This window comes from Oncorhynchus mykiss, chromosome 9 (assembly GCF_057628025.1).
Source record: "Oncorhynchus mykiss isolate SJ-2025 chromosome 9, ASM5762802v1, whole genome shotgun sequence".
NCBI lineage: Eukaryota > Metazoa > Chordata > Actinopteri > Salmoniformes > Salmonidae > Oncorhynchus > Oncorhynchus mykiss.
Window position 1 is genome coordinate 59,493,641 of NC_143030.1, and position 13,758 is coordinate 59,507,398.

Consider the following 13,758-nt stretch of genomic DNA (forward strand, 5'->3'; position numbering starts at 1 on the left):
TAAAAGTGATAATGCCCTCGAAGCCGGTATTTGGAGGATATATTGGCACGTATCAACTTTGTCTTGGGCCTAACAACACCCATGCCAGTATATCCTCCAAACACCGGCTTCTCGGGCATTATCACTTAATTATATACATCACAGAAGACTGAAATATAACAAAACTGTTTGACATAGAAACACCGGATTTTCTGTGTTTGAAAAACAATCATGTTTATTAATTATGAAATTATGAAAAATATGAATTAAGTTCCACCCATGAGGCCACTGGGTCATTTGACTGCAGGAAAGGGCTACTAAGGTTATTAAGTGACCTATAGCAGAATACTGTAGTCCTATATATACTGTATATATATATTTTTTTTTTATCCCAGCTGTCAATCAAAGCACCCACTCATGGCTGTCAGATTTGAGTCTCGGTAAGGCCCGTCACTATAAATCTTCCTGGGTGAGATTTGTCTGGAGAGCTGTAATGAGGTGTCGCTCTGGAAACCTGTCCATCAACTTTAATAAAGAGACTCCTTCCGTGGACCAACTTCACAGCTATTGCTACAGAGACAGGAATTAGGAATTAGAATACTAGAATGGCTATGCACATTTTTATGACAGTATACTTGGCCAGCCATTTTGGTAAGGGAGTTGGTAAGCCAGCGGTCAGCAAGCGCTGTGATAAGATATTGTGTCAAACAATTAATTTGAAGATTATCTGCACAGTATGTTTGTGAGCCAGCTAGCCAGCCAGTTTAAGTGGAATTATTCCAATATTTTTTGCCAAAATTCCATACAAACAATGCAGTCAATGCACAGACATACACTGGCTGAAATCAGTTGATGCAATTGGTACTGATATTGTATCATATTATAACACTCACAGCTTTCCTAGAAAACAAACATGGTGACATTCATGGTCGGTTGACATATATTCTAGAGGCTATTTATCAGAACATTTTTATAAAACCTGTGTAAACTGTATTTATAATTACGTGACTACATTTTAGGTTGAAAATAATTACATTAAATATATATCACATGCCTTACTTTTATTTTCCTGCATAAGTAAACACAGGAAATGCATTACTTATGCAGGAAAATAAAAGTAAGGCATGTGATATATATTTAATGTAAATATTTTCAACCTAAAATGTAGTCACGTAATTATAAATACTGCCAACCATCCAATTTAGTCCAGCCACTAAAGGAAAAAATGGTGGACCCCCTCAAAAATGTTAAGCCATCATCGGGCTGTGTGTACCTGTTATTTATGGAGATAAGGCCATGTGACATGGGGGTAATAAAAAAAATCTGTGATGGCACTATAGCTAAAAACACTTCTAAGGACTTGTCCTAGCTGTGTGTGAAATGTGGTTCCTTTATCGCAAAGTCCATAATTATCATCGCATTTTAGGTTTAGCCACTGGACTAAATTAGACTGGTTTGGATTCCTCCCTGACCACAATGGCTGCAATTTTCACCCCATTCTGGAACTTTGAGGGTCTATGACATAGCCACTACTCATTTAGTAAGAACTCTATGGCCAGACATTGCAATGAAGACACGATATGATAGTGTTCAACTAAACCTCAAAGCCAGACTGAGTGGATGTGTGCACAACATTTGCCAATGGACAAATATTTTGTGATGCAAAGAACAATCTTAAAAGACTCCAGAGTTTCTTTGATTCGTCTATTTGACTACTTTCTGAGGAGCGATGGTCTGACCATAAAGTGGATTCAAAGGGAACAAAGAGAAAATGGAGCGAAGGGTTTGATACATTGATTTATAGTTCAGAAAAGAAAGGCTTCTGAATCAATTATCAGTTCTGATGCTGCGATACAAGTTTGTTTGTAAGCCTAGCATAATCATCAGGTAGCTTATGTTTCACCATAGAAATCAGCCTCCCTTAGAAGTAACAGTTCAGTAAATTTTTTGGTGAAAATCTAGTGAGTCATAAATGGAGCTGTTTAATGAAGTTAGTTTTTGATATTCCAATCATAGTAATGTACGGGGTCTGCAGTGGAGTTGTATTCTGAAGAGATTCTACATTTGACCCTTTATATATAAACACCATTAGCTACAACGGATATGTACAAAAATTATATTTAGGCTATTGTTTAAAGTTGATTAAATGTGGTCCTCTACTTTTGCATGCTTAAAAACAATTCCCCGTCTAACCCAGGCAGTTAATATTTGGTATGTGAGACAGGTACAGTAGTATTTCTCAATCGGTGCTGCCAGTAGTTGGTGTCAATAGGCTCCATCCTTCCTCCTCCTCCTTCTCTTCCTCCTGCCCCCTCCTCCTCCCCCTGCCCCTGGGGCTCACCTCTCTCCTCAGGCATTCTGCACCCAGCTCCAATCACCATGGCAACTCGGATTAACAATTTCCCAGCTCCCGGCCCCAATCTGCATTCCATTCACAGATCCAGCTCTCGAACTGCTTCAACAAGTCAATAAAATAGAGTAATTTATTTAATGCTTCATTTAAACTTTTAAGAACAAAAACATTTTCAAAGGCTCATAAAGATGACTCGTTGAACCATTGATTAGGCCAAAAACATATCATTATCTTTATACTTTATTAATGACAGACATCAATGACACCCACTGACTGGGGTGTCTGACTAAAATACATCTTCTTTTTAATGTTATTATGTTCTGTCTTGTGTTTCCTTAACTAACTCATCTTCCTAACTGCTATGGCAGGGCAGGACATTTTCGGAGGGGGAATGGAATTAGCTAAGTCAACTGGAGAGTGTGGCATTTGACCATGAACAAAAGTACACATTTTTAAATTCTTACACTGTTTTGACAAAGCTATCTCTCTCCTTTCACAGACATAGAATGGCTGACATGATGCTGCCACTGTGTTTGCAACAGCCTTGGAGTAGAACAGCCTTGAGCACTGAAAGTACAGCAGCAGAAAGTGCGTAAGAATCTTGGGCATTTTCAATAACCCTCGACAAGTTATGCATATATTGTAGCTCTCAATAACAGCAAAAGCAGTTTGCTAATTATTTATGAAGTAGAATGCTGTAACAGTTTTTCTAACAATTATCTCCGTCTCAAGAGTATTTAAGCACTGGCGTGTACACATCTACATTGCTAATTATCAAAAGCTACATAACAAAAATAAATCCCATATGTTGATGTTTGTCTGTATCCTCATGGGGAAATGACAATAGGTAAGGATGCCATTGACAATTTAATTTAACCTAATCTTATGCTAACAGGGACTTTCTCCCATTATTGAGGCACACAGTTTCAGCACCATGGACAGCATCAACTCAGATCCAGTGTCTGCATTGCCTCTGTCTAAAAGACAACTGTTTTGCATTCACCAGAACCTCTTTCCAAATGTTACAGACAGGTATTCTTACTCCAACACTCTTAAATACTTATTAAACATACGGAGCACCTTAGGATTCATGGTTAAAAAAAAACAACAACTACCAGGCTAATCCGTTCCCTCTGATTTGTTATTCCTTCTCTGTTTTTTCATTAATTCTCTCTGATTTTTTATTAATTCCCTCTTCTCCTTATGTAGGCTACCATAATGGTCCTACTTGGACGATGACATAGTGCAGCCTAAATGTAATTCTATTTAGTTAATTACATGCTTGAAATGGTGAAAATCACTGACCATTCAATAGGGTAGCCTAGTGGTTAGAGCATTGGACAAGTAACTGAATGGTTGCAAGTTCAAATCCCTGAGCTGACAAGGTACAAATCTGTCATTCTGCCCCTGAACAGGCAGTTAACCTACTGTTCCTAGGCTGTCATTGAAAATAAGAATTTGTTCTTAACTGACTTGCCTAGTAAAATAAAGGTAAACTAAAAAATAGCTAATTACCAGATTCAGTGTTTTCACATGCCTCCGAATCATAAGGACAAATAACAGGTAACGGGCATGGAAAACCACTCTTCTGGCTCTGCTTCATGACCATAGCTGTTCTCTACATTCCGCAAGAGTTCTTTAGCTACCTACCCTAGCCTGGCAATTAACCAATTTCGGTTTGAACGTGTTGTCATCGCAACAATGCAAAGAGCTACCAGTTTTAGTTATGAACATGAAGCCAGGGCCATTTAAAAATAATCTATCTGTGCTTGGTTGGCTATGTCACATCACACAAGATGTTCACCTACTTAGCGCAGGTATGAGAGCGCAAAATTGCACCTGTTAACACTGAAGCCTCTTGGAAATTATGCACAATACATTTGCATGCAGTTCTTTTCTGCCCCTGGTGAGTCACATGCACAATTGTAAACACCATGAACACATTCAGGCACTTGGCTGCACCATGTTTTACTGGACGTATAAGTCCCTAACATTATGCACGAGGGGTTAAACACTGGGTCGCTGGGTTGTGATCCTGAACATGCGTCATTCAGTTCTGACTGCTGGTGAGGCTCCTGCCTTTTCAGGCTATTGAAATGAATTAGCCTAATTGACTATAATTGTATTTAGGCTACAATATGTTATCCCCAAGTGGGACCATCATGGTAGCCTGCATAAGGAGAAGAGGAAAGGAATAACAAATCTGATAGAATGGATTAAAACAACTGAGGGAAGGGATTCACCTGGTTGTTTTTTTCCCTTCCACCCTGACCCCTAAGGGGCTCCATATAAACATGTCCCTGATGTTAGTGGAGAATAAACATTGACAGTACTTTCTCATTTTGAATGGTAAATGTTACTCTGTATGCAGTCTGTCAAAGCCTACACCCATTGAGTGAACCTTACTTTCCTGCGGTAATTTCAACGACAAAATTGTTTCCCAGAGATAATATATAGTTATTTCACTGGATTGTATTGTACGTTCCACTACATTTTTTGCTTCTCTTTGTACTTCAATTTTCAATTTCCTTTTGAGTGGGTAGAATCCTTGATCTTTGATTCTACCTATTCCTCCCTTGTGTGTGTAGGAGTAAAACCTGAGAGAGCAATGGTGCAGACAACCCTGCATAAGATTACACTCACCTCTGTGATAGAACTGTGCCTAGAAAAGTTCACCTAGGACATGTACACTGAGTGTACAGACACTATGACATAGACTGACCAGGTGAAAGCTATTATCTCTTAAGAAGATTTTTAAGCCTTGAGATAATTGAGACATGGATTGTGTGTGTGTGCCATTCAGAGGGTGAATGGGCAAGACAAAACATTTAAGCGCATTTGAATGGGGCATGGCAGTAGATGCCAGGCACACCGATTTGTGTCAAGAACTACAACGCTGCTGGGTTTCAACCTTAACAGTTTCCCGTGTGTATCCTGAATGTTCCACCACCCAAAGGACATCCAGCCAAATTGAAAACAGCTGTGGGAAGCATTGTGGTGGGGTGGGGTGGGGGGGGGGGGGGGGGGGGGGGGGTTAACTCAATATTAGGAAGGTGTTCTTAATGTTTTGTACTTTGCAAGGTCTTGGGAAATCTTTCACTCCTATGTCTCTCTCAATGGTCATATTTAGAGATTGTTTGTATCAATTACTTGGCAAATCTGGCCAGCCTCCAGGGTGAGACACTGAGGCCTGCAACCCACCCCTTTACAACACCCAGTGCCCACCCTTCCTCTGTTAGGTCATATTCAAAATACGCATTCCCACCCAACAGACCTCAACTCCCTGCCCAATTATGAGGAAACATGTTATATTAACAGCGCTGATCGAAACAAGTCGTTTTCATTCTGTTGAGGCTGTCTGAACATGGCTGCCAATAATATCCTTCTAACTACAAGGCTGGAAACTTAGCCCTAAGGCCTTTAGTGTACCTACCATAATAAACTACACCTATGCTTTTGAGAATTTCATCTTAGTGCCATGTATTTCAGTGTACCCCTACGTGCCTTGGCTGTTGAATTATCTTACTGATCAGTGCAATGCTGATTGATTTTGAAAGAAAAGGTAAGTCATCTCAAAACTTCTGAGAATAAGCAAATGAGTGACGGTGAGCAACTCTGTTGTTTCAATCATCACAATGTCCAACCAACAGTTACAATGATGTACTGTACATTTGTTTAAATGACATATTTCTTATCAGACTACTAAATCAAGTCAATCTCTCCAGTATATCATGATCCCCTCTATTCCTTTACACACTTCCCATGAGGATCTCTCTATACTTTGTCAGTCCCACCTTTGTGATGCTTCGTGCAATTCTGGTAAACAGGTGTGGGACTGCATCGTTTAAGTCAACAAGTCAAACATATCATAGTGGAAATTCATCCTTTGTTCTTCATTTCCCTCATAACAAAACAACTTAAGGTCATTTTCAAATAAAAAATATTATGCATTTTATTAACATTGTCTGAGAGGGAAACAATTAAAACAGAGATTTAGATACTTGACATGCGTCATTATTTTCTATGACTTCTTACACAAAGTCATTAGTTGTCATCATCACCAACTCAATCACTGACTCATAGTCAGTAATTTGCAGTAACTCATCTTAAAAATGTCTCAGGTAACGCCAGTCAGTGATGCCACAAACCCATTTACCTTCATGTTTCAGCTTCCCTGTGACTAAATGCCCCTGGAGGTCTACACTGGAGAGAATGTCTAATGACTTGCTAAAAGCAATGGAGACAGCTGGTTAATGGCCCACCTTGACAGGTTCAGAGGAACGCCATAGCTGGTCAGCCCAACTCAGTTTACCACAGTGGGAACAGGTCAATCAAACAGAGCTCAGACATGAAAGAAGTAAGAGCAGCAGCAATCACACAGAGGGAGAAAAATTGTGTTTCAATATTAAACCTAAATGAAGTTTGTGACTTTAAAATGTTTTTAACGAGCTTGGATGGCTGAATTAATCACTACTCAGTCGGCGAGACGAAAGATCTGTCCTGAACAGGGATAGGCATTCCCCCCATGTTTAAGGTAACATTAATCTACATTAAAGTGGGCTTCCTATGATCATTTATTAAAGTGTCTCCCAGTGGAAACTGACTGGGTAGTGTCATTTGATATTCCATTAATTCTTAGCTAAGAAAAGTTTGGGTATCAACAGCAAAAGGATACTCCTTTGACTCCCTTTTAAAGTCCTGTTGTGTCTTCATGTCTTTTGATAGCAAAGTAAGAATACTTGGGTTTAGGCTAGCACATGCTCATTTGGACACAAATACAACATGACCAAAGCATATCAACCATCTAAATCACAGCTACAATCAATGGACTTAATGAAACAACATTTAGCATTTCCCTTACAAGACTATAAGGACCAGAAGAGTTGATCAAAGTGACACATTGCCATTGATTCATTTAGCAGACATACACCTGCATCCCTACTTCTTTTTGAACAGCTTTTAAAACAAGACAAAGCAGGATTTCCTACAGATTATAGTCTAATGAGCTCTATCCTGTGTCTCCTTGGATTTACTTCGGATATTCAGAGAGATGGGGATGAAATACATGAACACGTCTGTGAGGTCTTTTCTCTGACACAAGCCCTTACTAAGCCAAGTGGAAACTGATGCTAATAATTGTACAGGTTCCCCCAATTACACAGAATATCCTCAATGTCTTGAAGAGGGACTTGGAACTCACCTCAGTGCCTTCCCATTTAACATAAAGATATCACACGGACTGACTGGAATTCAAGGAATTTCCAGCTAGATAATTCATGATTCAGAGATGCAGAGACAACAGGTTTTCCAGCATAAGTGAAGGCCTACTGTATATAAATGATGTAGAATAAACATCTCTCCTCTTCTCCTTCCCTCCCCCGTGGTTAGGTAGCTTCCATTCAGTGGCCTTTCACCAATTTTCTCTTATAAAATAAAAGCAAACATTGGCTCTTAAATTTGGAGCTGGCTGCCTGTGGCCTTTCATGTCATTGAAATGGGAGACATCTTACATCTTACTTGGCACTGTGTTGTGTAGGCAAGCTGTGACTTTTGTCTGGTTTCTTTTTATTTTCTCCTTTGTTATCCTGCTAGACTAGGCTCGGCAGAACTGTTTTCTTCCACATGTTAAGAAAAGACAATCTGTGGAAATTTGTTTGGGAGAAGAAGATATTCAGCCACTTTTGTTTGGGGAACACTATGGATAAAAGATGGTCCTTTGAGAATGGGTAACGATCTCAAATGAATCAGCAATGAACAATGAACAAGGAAGGTTTTTTGAGTGAGACTCCTGAAAAGGATTTCAACAAAAATGGCAAAAGTGTATTTTGTTCCTAAAACAAACCTAATTGTTCATCAAATCAACATGCATATGCCCAAATAATTTCTATACAAATCCCCATCATTCCATGAACGAATTCTGTGGTCAAATATGTGTTGGTATGCAAAGGAAGTTGAGGATAGGTGGAATACTTTTGGCAACTTCGTACTGACATTAAAGATAAACTTATGTTATACATTACCATAGTGATTAACATTATATAAATCAGTGGTAAAATATCTTTGGCCAGAGGGCGTTTGGCCAGAGGACAGCATTCCAGGGTCTTTAAATCGTGTTAATTTCCAAACCCATCACTCCAAAACACAGACTGCGTCACCGACTCCTTCATCCATATTTCTCAGTAGGTATGAGAAGGAGCTTTGACTTTTCCCGCGGCGAGTGCCATGGCAACCATTTACTTATGATTCAGAGTCCTTTTCGTTGAGCGGCAGGTATACAGTAAATAGGAAATAGCAAATGGGAAGCTGCTGAAAGGCCAGCGATGACATTAAAAGGTGAATACCAATAACACAACCTTTTTCTGAATCCCTCAACCCTAAAAGCCGAGCCCTGTCTCTCTCTTAGCCACTGCAATCATCGTCCTCCACTGCAGTGCAGTCAGAAACAGAATGATGGTCAGTAAGTGGTTGGATTGTCCATGTGCATTGAGGCTGGGAGAAATGATGGCTGATGGTAGCAGAAAGCTGTAAAGTCCTCACTATAAATGGAGAAAAGCTTTCAGAGGATGTGATGACCTTGGTCCACTGGTCTCCTGTGGGTTTAAGATGAACACAAGACTCCTTTTATTTAAAAAGAAAAAACCCTTCTCAAAAGAACAGCCTGCTCACCATTTCAACCAGACATTAGCTAGACGTTTTATTGTATTTCTATATTTTTTTCTGATGCTAATGTCATTGATGTAAATCAATGACAAATCAACCAAAAGAACAAGCCCCTTTGGCACAAGTAGGGCTGTGGCGGTCATGAAATTTTGTCAGCTGGTGATTGTCAAGCAAATAACGGCTGGTCTCATGGTAATTGACCGTTAAATAACATGAACACATTTAGCATCTCCTGGCTTCCGTGCATAGCCCACAAGCCAATGGTACAGACCTTTTGAACAGCTACATTTTCAAAATTCACATCTGAGCAATCTTTTTTGCAGGTGCATGGTAACAGTTGAACAAGATGAAGGAGAAAGGAAACCTCACACTGCTCTTGATAGTATCACTGATCTTTAATAAGCGTATGTATCGGCCTCACGGCCTTCGTCAGAGCTTCTACATGTTAAAATATCTAATAAATCCATGTAATATAGCCTACACCATCACAATATATCCAATATTTATTTTAGACAGGTCTAAAGAAACATGATATGAATAAAATGTAGTCTATTTCAGAAGAACAGAATAACATACTCTGAGTTGTCCTTATGTTAGGTCCTGATCTGGCTATGCCATATGGCTGCGGGTTACACTAGTTCATTTAGCAGACAAGATTTTCTTAGAATTCCGTGGCATTATTTTATAGTATGAAGAATACAATTGAACCTAAATAAAATAGAAAGGATGTTTTCTCCCAACGATTTCTGAGGGAGTGCATGCGACTCTTCTCTGTTGAGCTGACAAAGAAAGGTCCTCCCATATGCTTAATTTAGAGTTATTTATGCAACTTTAGTTGTGATACAAACATTGAGCTATATGTTTGGATTTTGAATACATTCTGCATGATTGATGATTTGAAAAAGTCACATCAAATCAAATCAAATTTATTCATATAGCCCTTCGTACATCAGCTGATATCTCAAAGAGCTGTACAGAAACCCAGCCTAAAACCCCAAACAGCAAGCAATGCAGGTGTAGAAGCACGGTCTCCCACATGAAAGGCATGAGCTCTGCTTGTTTCTTGCACAGACTGCACACACTTCATCAGTCTCTCATTCACAACTTGATAATGTCTCAAATTTCCCGGTGGCATGCCCCTCCTATATAATAATTATAATTCCCTTCTTCTGTCTGCGTGTTCTGAAGCTCCACTCACTCACATGGCTCTCCCAGATATCTCAATTCTTACTAGCCAATGCCTGCCATGTGATCCCAACCGGCCGTGATTGGGAGTCCCATAGGGCGGCGCACAATTGGCCCAGCGTCGTCCGGGTTTGGCCGGTGTAGGCCATCATTGTAAATACTAATTTGTTCTTAACTGACTTGCCTAGTTAAATAAAGGTTAAATAAAACATATAAATAAAAATCCCATTATTCTCACAGGCATCTATCTCAGCTCTGAAGTAGGCTACAAGTGAAGACAGACACATCGGGGACACAACTCTAAATGTCCTTCTTATCAATTTCCGAGGAGCATACTGAAGATATTACAAGAACTGTCCACATTTACTTTTCGTTAGCCAACAAGATGAGTAGGCCTAACAAACAGCAAAACCACTAGCCTATGTCAATCTACTATCCCACATAGTTCAAAAGTTGACTTATTATTTTGGTCAACTTGTCCTTCTGTGCGAGAAATACATATTCCAAACAGAGTCTGGGAAAGTTGTGGGACGCGATAGATCCCAAATGAATACAACCACTCGCATCAAAAAAATGTTTAAAAGCAATGAGGCTGATGCAACAGGTCAGAACGTTTAGATTCAAATGTTGATGAACTATTAGGCTATTTCTTCAGATAAGTGCAGCAAAGCACACACACCAGTAGGTTATAAGCACGAATGCTCCCAATATGCAATCAGTTAGTGGGAAAACACCATTCTCAAAAGTGGCCACAAATGCGATTATGCATGTAATACTATATTATAAAAGTGCATTTTTATGGTGAAAATTATCTTCCCCAAACTTGAAACTCAAGCGCAGCGTACGCCAGTATGCCAGTCAGGCTCTACACCTGTTGTAAAGCAGATTAATGTGCTTCGTTTTAAGAAGATATTTGGCCAATTTAGTTGTGATACAAACCTTATCAAAACATATAGGCCTATGGGCTAGGCTACATGAGGTGTGATACTGACCTTATCGAAACATATAGGCCTATGGTCTAGGCTACATGAGGTGTGATACAAACCTTATCAAAACATATAGGCCTATGGGCTAGGCTACATGAGGTGTGATACAAACCTTATAAAAACATATAGGCCTATGGGCTAGGCTACATGAGGTGTGATACAAACCTTATAAAAACATATAGGCCTATGGGCTAGGCTACATGAGGTGTGATACAAACCTTATAAAAACATATAGACCTATGGGCTAGGCTACATGAGGTGTGATACAAACCTTATAAAAACATATAGGCCTATGGGCTAGGCTACATGAGGTGTGATACAAACCTTATCAAAACATATAGGCCTATGGGCTAGGCTACATGAGGTGTGATACTGACCTTATCAAAACATATAGGCCTATGGGCTAGGCTACATGAGGTGTGATACAAACCTTATAAAAACATATAGGCCTATGGGCTAGGCTACATGAGGTGTGATACAAACCTTATCAAAACATATAGGCCTATGGGCTAGGCTACATGAGGTGTGATACTGACCTTATCAAAACATATAGGCCTATGGGCTAGGCTACATGAGGTGTGCGACTATGATTTGAAAAAGTCACCAAAATAAGGCATGCGGTGGGCTATACTCCTGTTGTAAAGACAAGCAATGTGCTTAATGTTAGAAACATTTTAAAATAAATATACCTTAACCGGCCTAGCATATAGAAAGCTGATGGGATTCTCCTATTTTTAATAAAGGCCATAAAACTCTGTTTTATCACGCAATTGCAAAGCCTATAGAATTGTTGTGCAACATGAGCTCATGGGCTCTCATGAAGTTTTTGATTAGATTTTTCGATTACATTTGCATTGATGTCAGAGTGGTTAGAGGGACAATAGAGTGCTGAGTACCAGACAGTTAACAAGTCTGGTAGGCCACTAATGACCATCAGAGCTTGGAGAAACCTAGTTACCGTGACTAAACGGTCACAAGGAATTTGACTGCGGTCATGACACATGACTGCTGGTGTGGCGGTAATACGGTCACTGTAATTGCCCTATGCACGAGAAAAAGAAAAAAAACAGTAGAAATGCAGAGTACATCTAGGGATAATAGAGCCAGCCCAGGAGAGGCACTTGTCCCCATCAGGAGGACAGACAGATCACTCTCCTCAGGCCATTCTCTCAAAAGGGTCAGGAAGGTAATGAGATAAAACAAAAGGATTAGATATGTCTTGAGCTCACTGTACGCAACAGCGCTTCTCAGACTGTCAGTTCTCCAAGGCCAGGTCAGCGCTGGGTCAGTCCATTTCTGATTAGCTCAGATGATTGGCGTTGGCACGACTGGCCACGGGTGAGAGCTTGCCGTGACACCAGCTCTTATTGGGTAAGGCCGGGTTCAGGAGGGGAGTCAGAAGCGGCAGGAGGTGGGAGGAGGGTTATTTGCATCCGATTGGCTTAAGACTATTGCTCCTGACAGCATGCAATGGCATGGTAAAGGGAAGATGCCAAGGACTGCACATCCTGCCTGTCAAATAGAGTAGGCTATAACATTGCTGCAACATTAAATGGTGGACTGAATACAAGCAATACATGTCATTACAGTATAGTCCTATAAATTGCACTTCAAGCTCATGCAATCATTCTTATGTTATTTTGCAAAATGTTAGCATTAAAAATCACATACAGTACATGTAGATCCTGCTGCTACTACTTTAATCAATGCTGTAAAATACATAAAATAAGGTTTATTAAAACAATAGAGACCAGTCGATTAGCTGAGAAGTTCCTCCGCTGCATGGTATTCCCTACATGTTATTATCCCCACAGCATGACAAAACAAGTGTTCAAGTACATTCAGAGTAAAGCCCTGAAAGCAGCTACCAGATGACTGCCATCTTATTAGCTATGCCCTCCCTTTTCTAACACAGGCTCTTAGATCTCCACCACCTCTGTCTCTCTTTTAGTGTTACTCACTCTTTCATTCTCTTTATCCTTTCTCATAATATCACCAATCATTGTGTGTCGTCTGAAGCACTCGTTACTGCAGTTACAGCTCAAAGAGTCGGCAATGAAGAGTGAAGCAAAGACCAATCAGGCCCCCTCTAACCACTTGGATATATGCAAACGTAGTTGAAGAGGAGGTATTATTGAACAGTCACGGAGAATAGCGACCGGTGGAGTTGTATTAGTGGTCTGAGTGGTGAGTGTCAGTCAACTGAAATCTGGGCTGATGTTTCCATCTTGCAAACTGCTCAGCCGCACAGTGAAAGGTCAGCGCTGAGGATGGTCAATAGCAACTGACCTTTTCAATGGATTTGCTTGTTTAACAGTCATTCTTTAGGTCAGTGATGCTTAAAGGCTTTTAAACTGCAGAAACAGAGGCGGTGAAGACAAAGAAGACGCAGAAAGCATATAGCACTAATATATGTTTTGCAAAAGAAGTCAAATAAAGGTTTTTGATTAGATTATACACTATATATACAAAAGTATGTGAACACCCCTTCAAATTAGTGGATTTGGCCATTTCAGCCACACCCGTTCCTGACAGGTGTATAAAATCGAGTACACAGCCATGCAATCTCCATAGACAAACATTGGCAGTAGAATG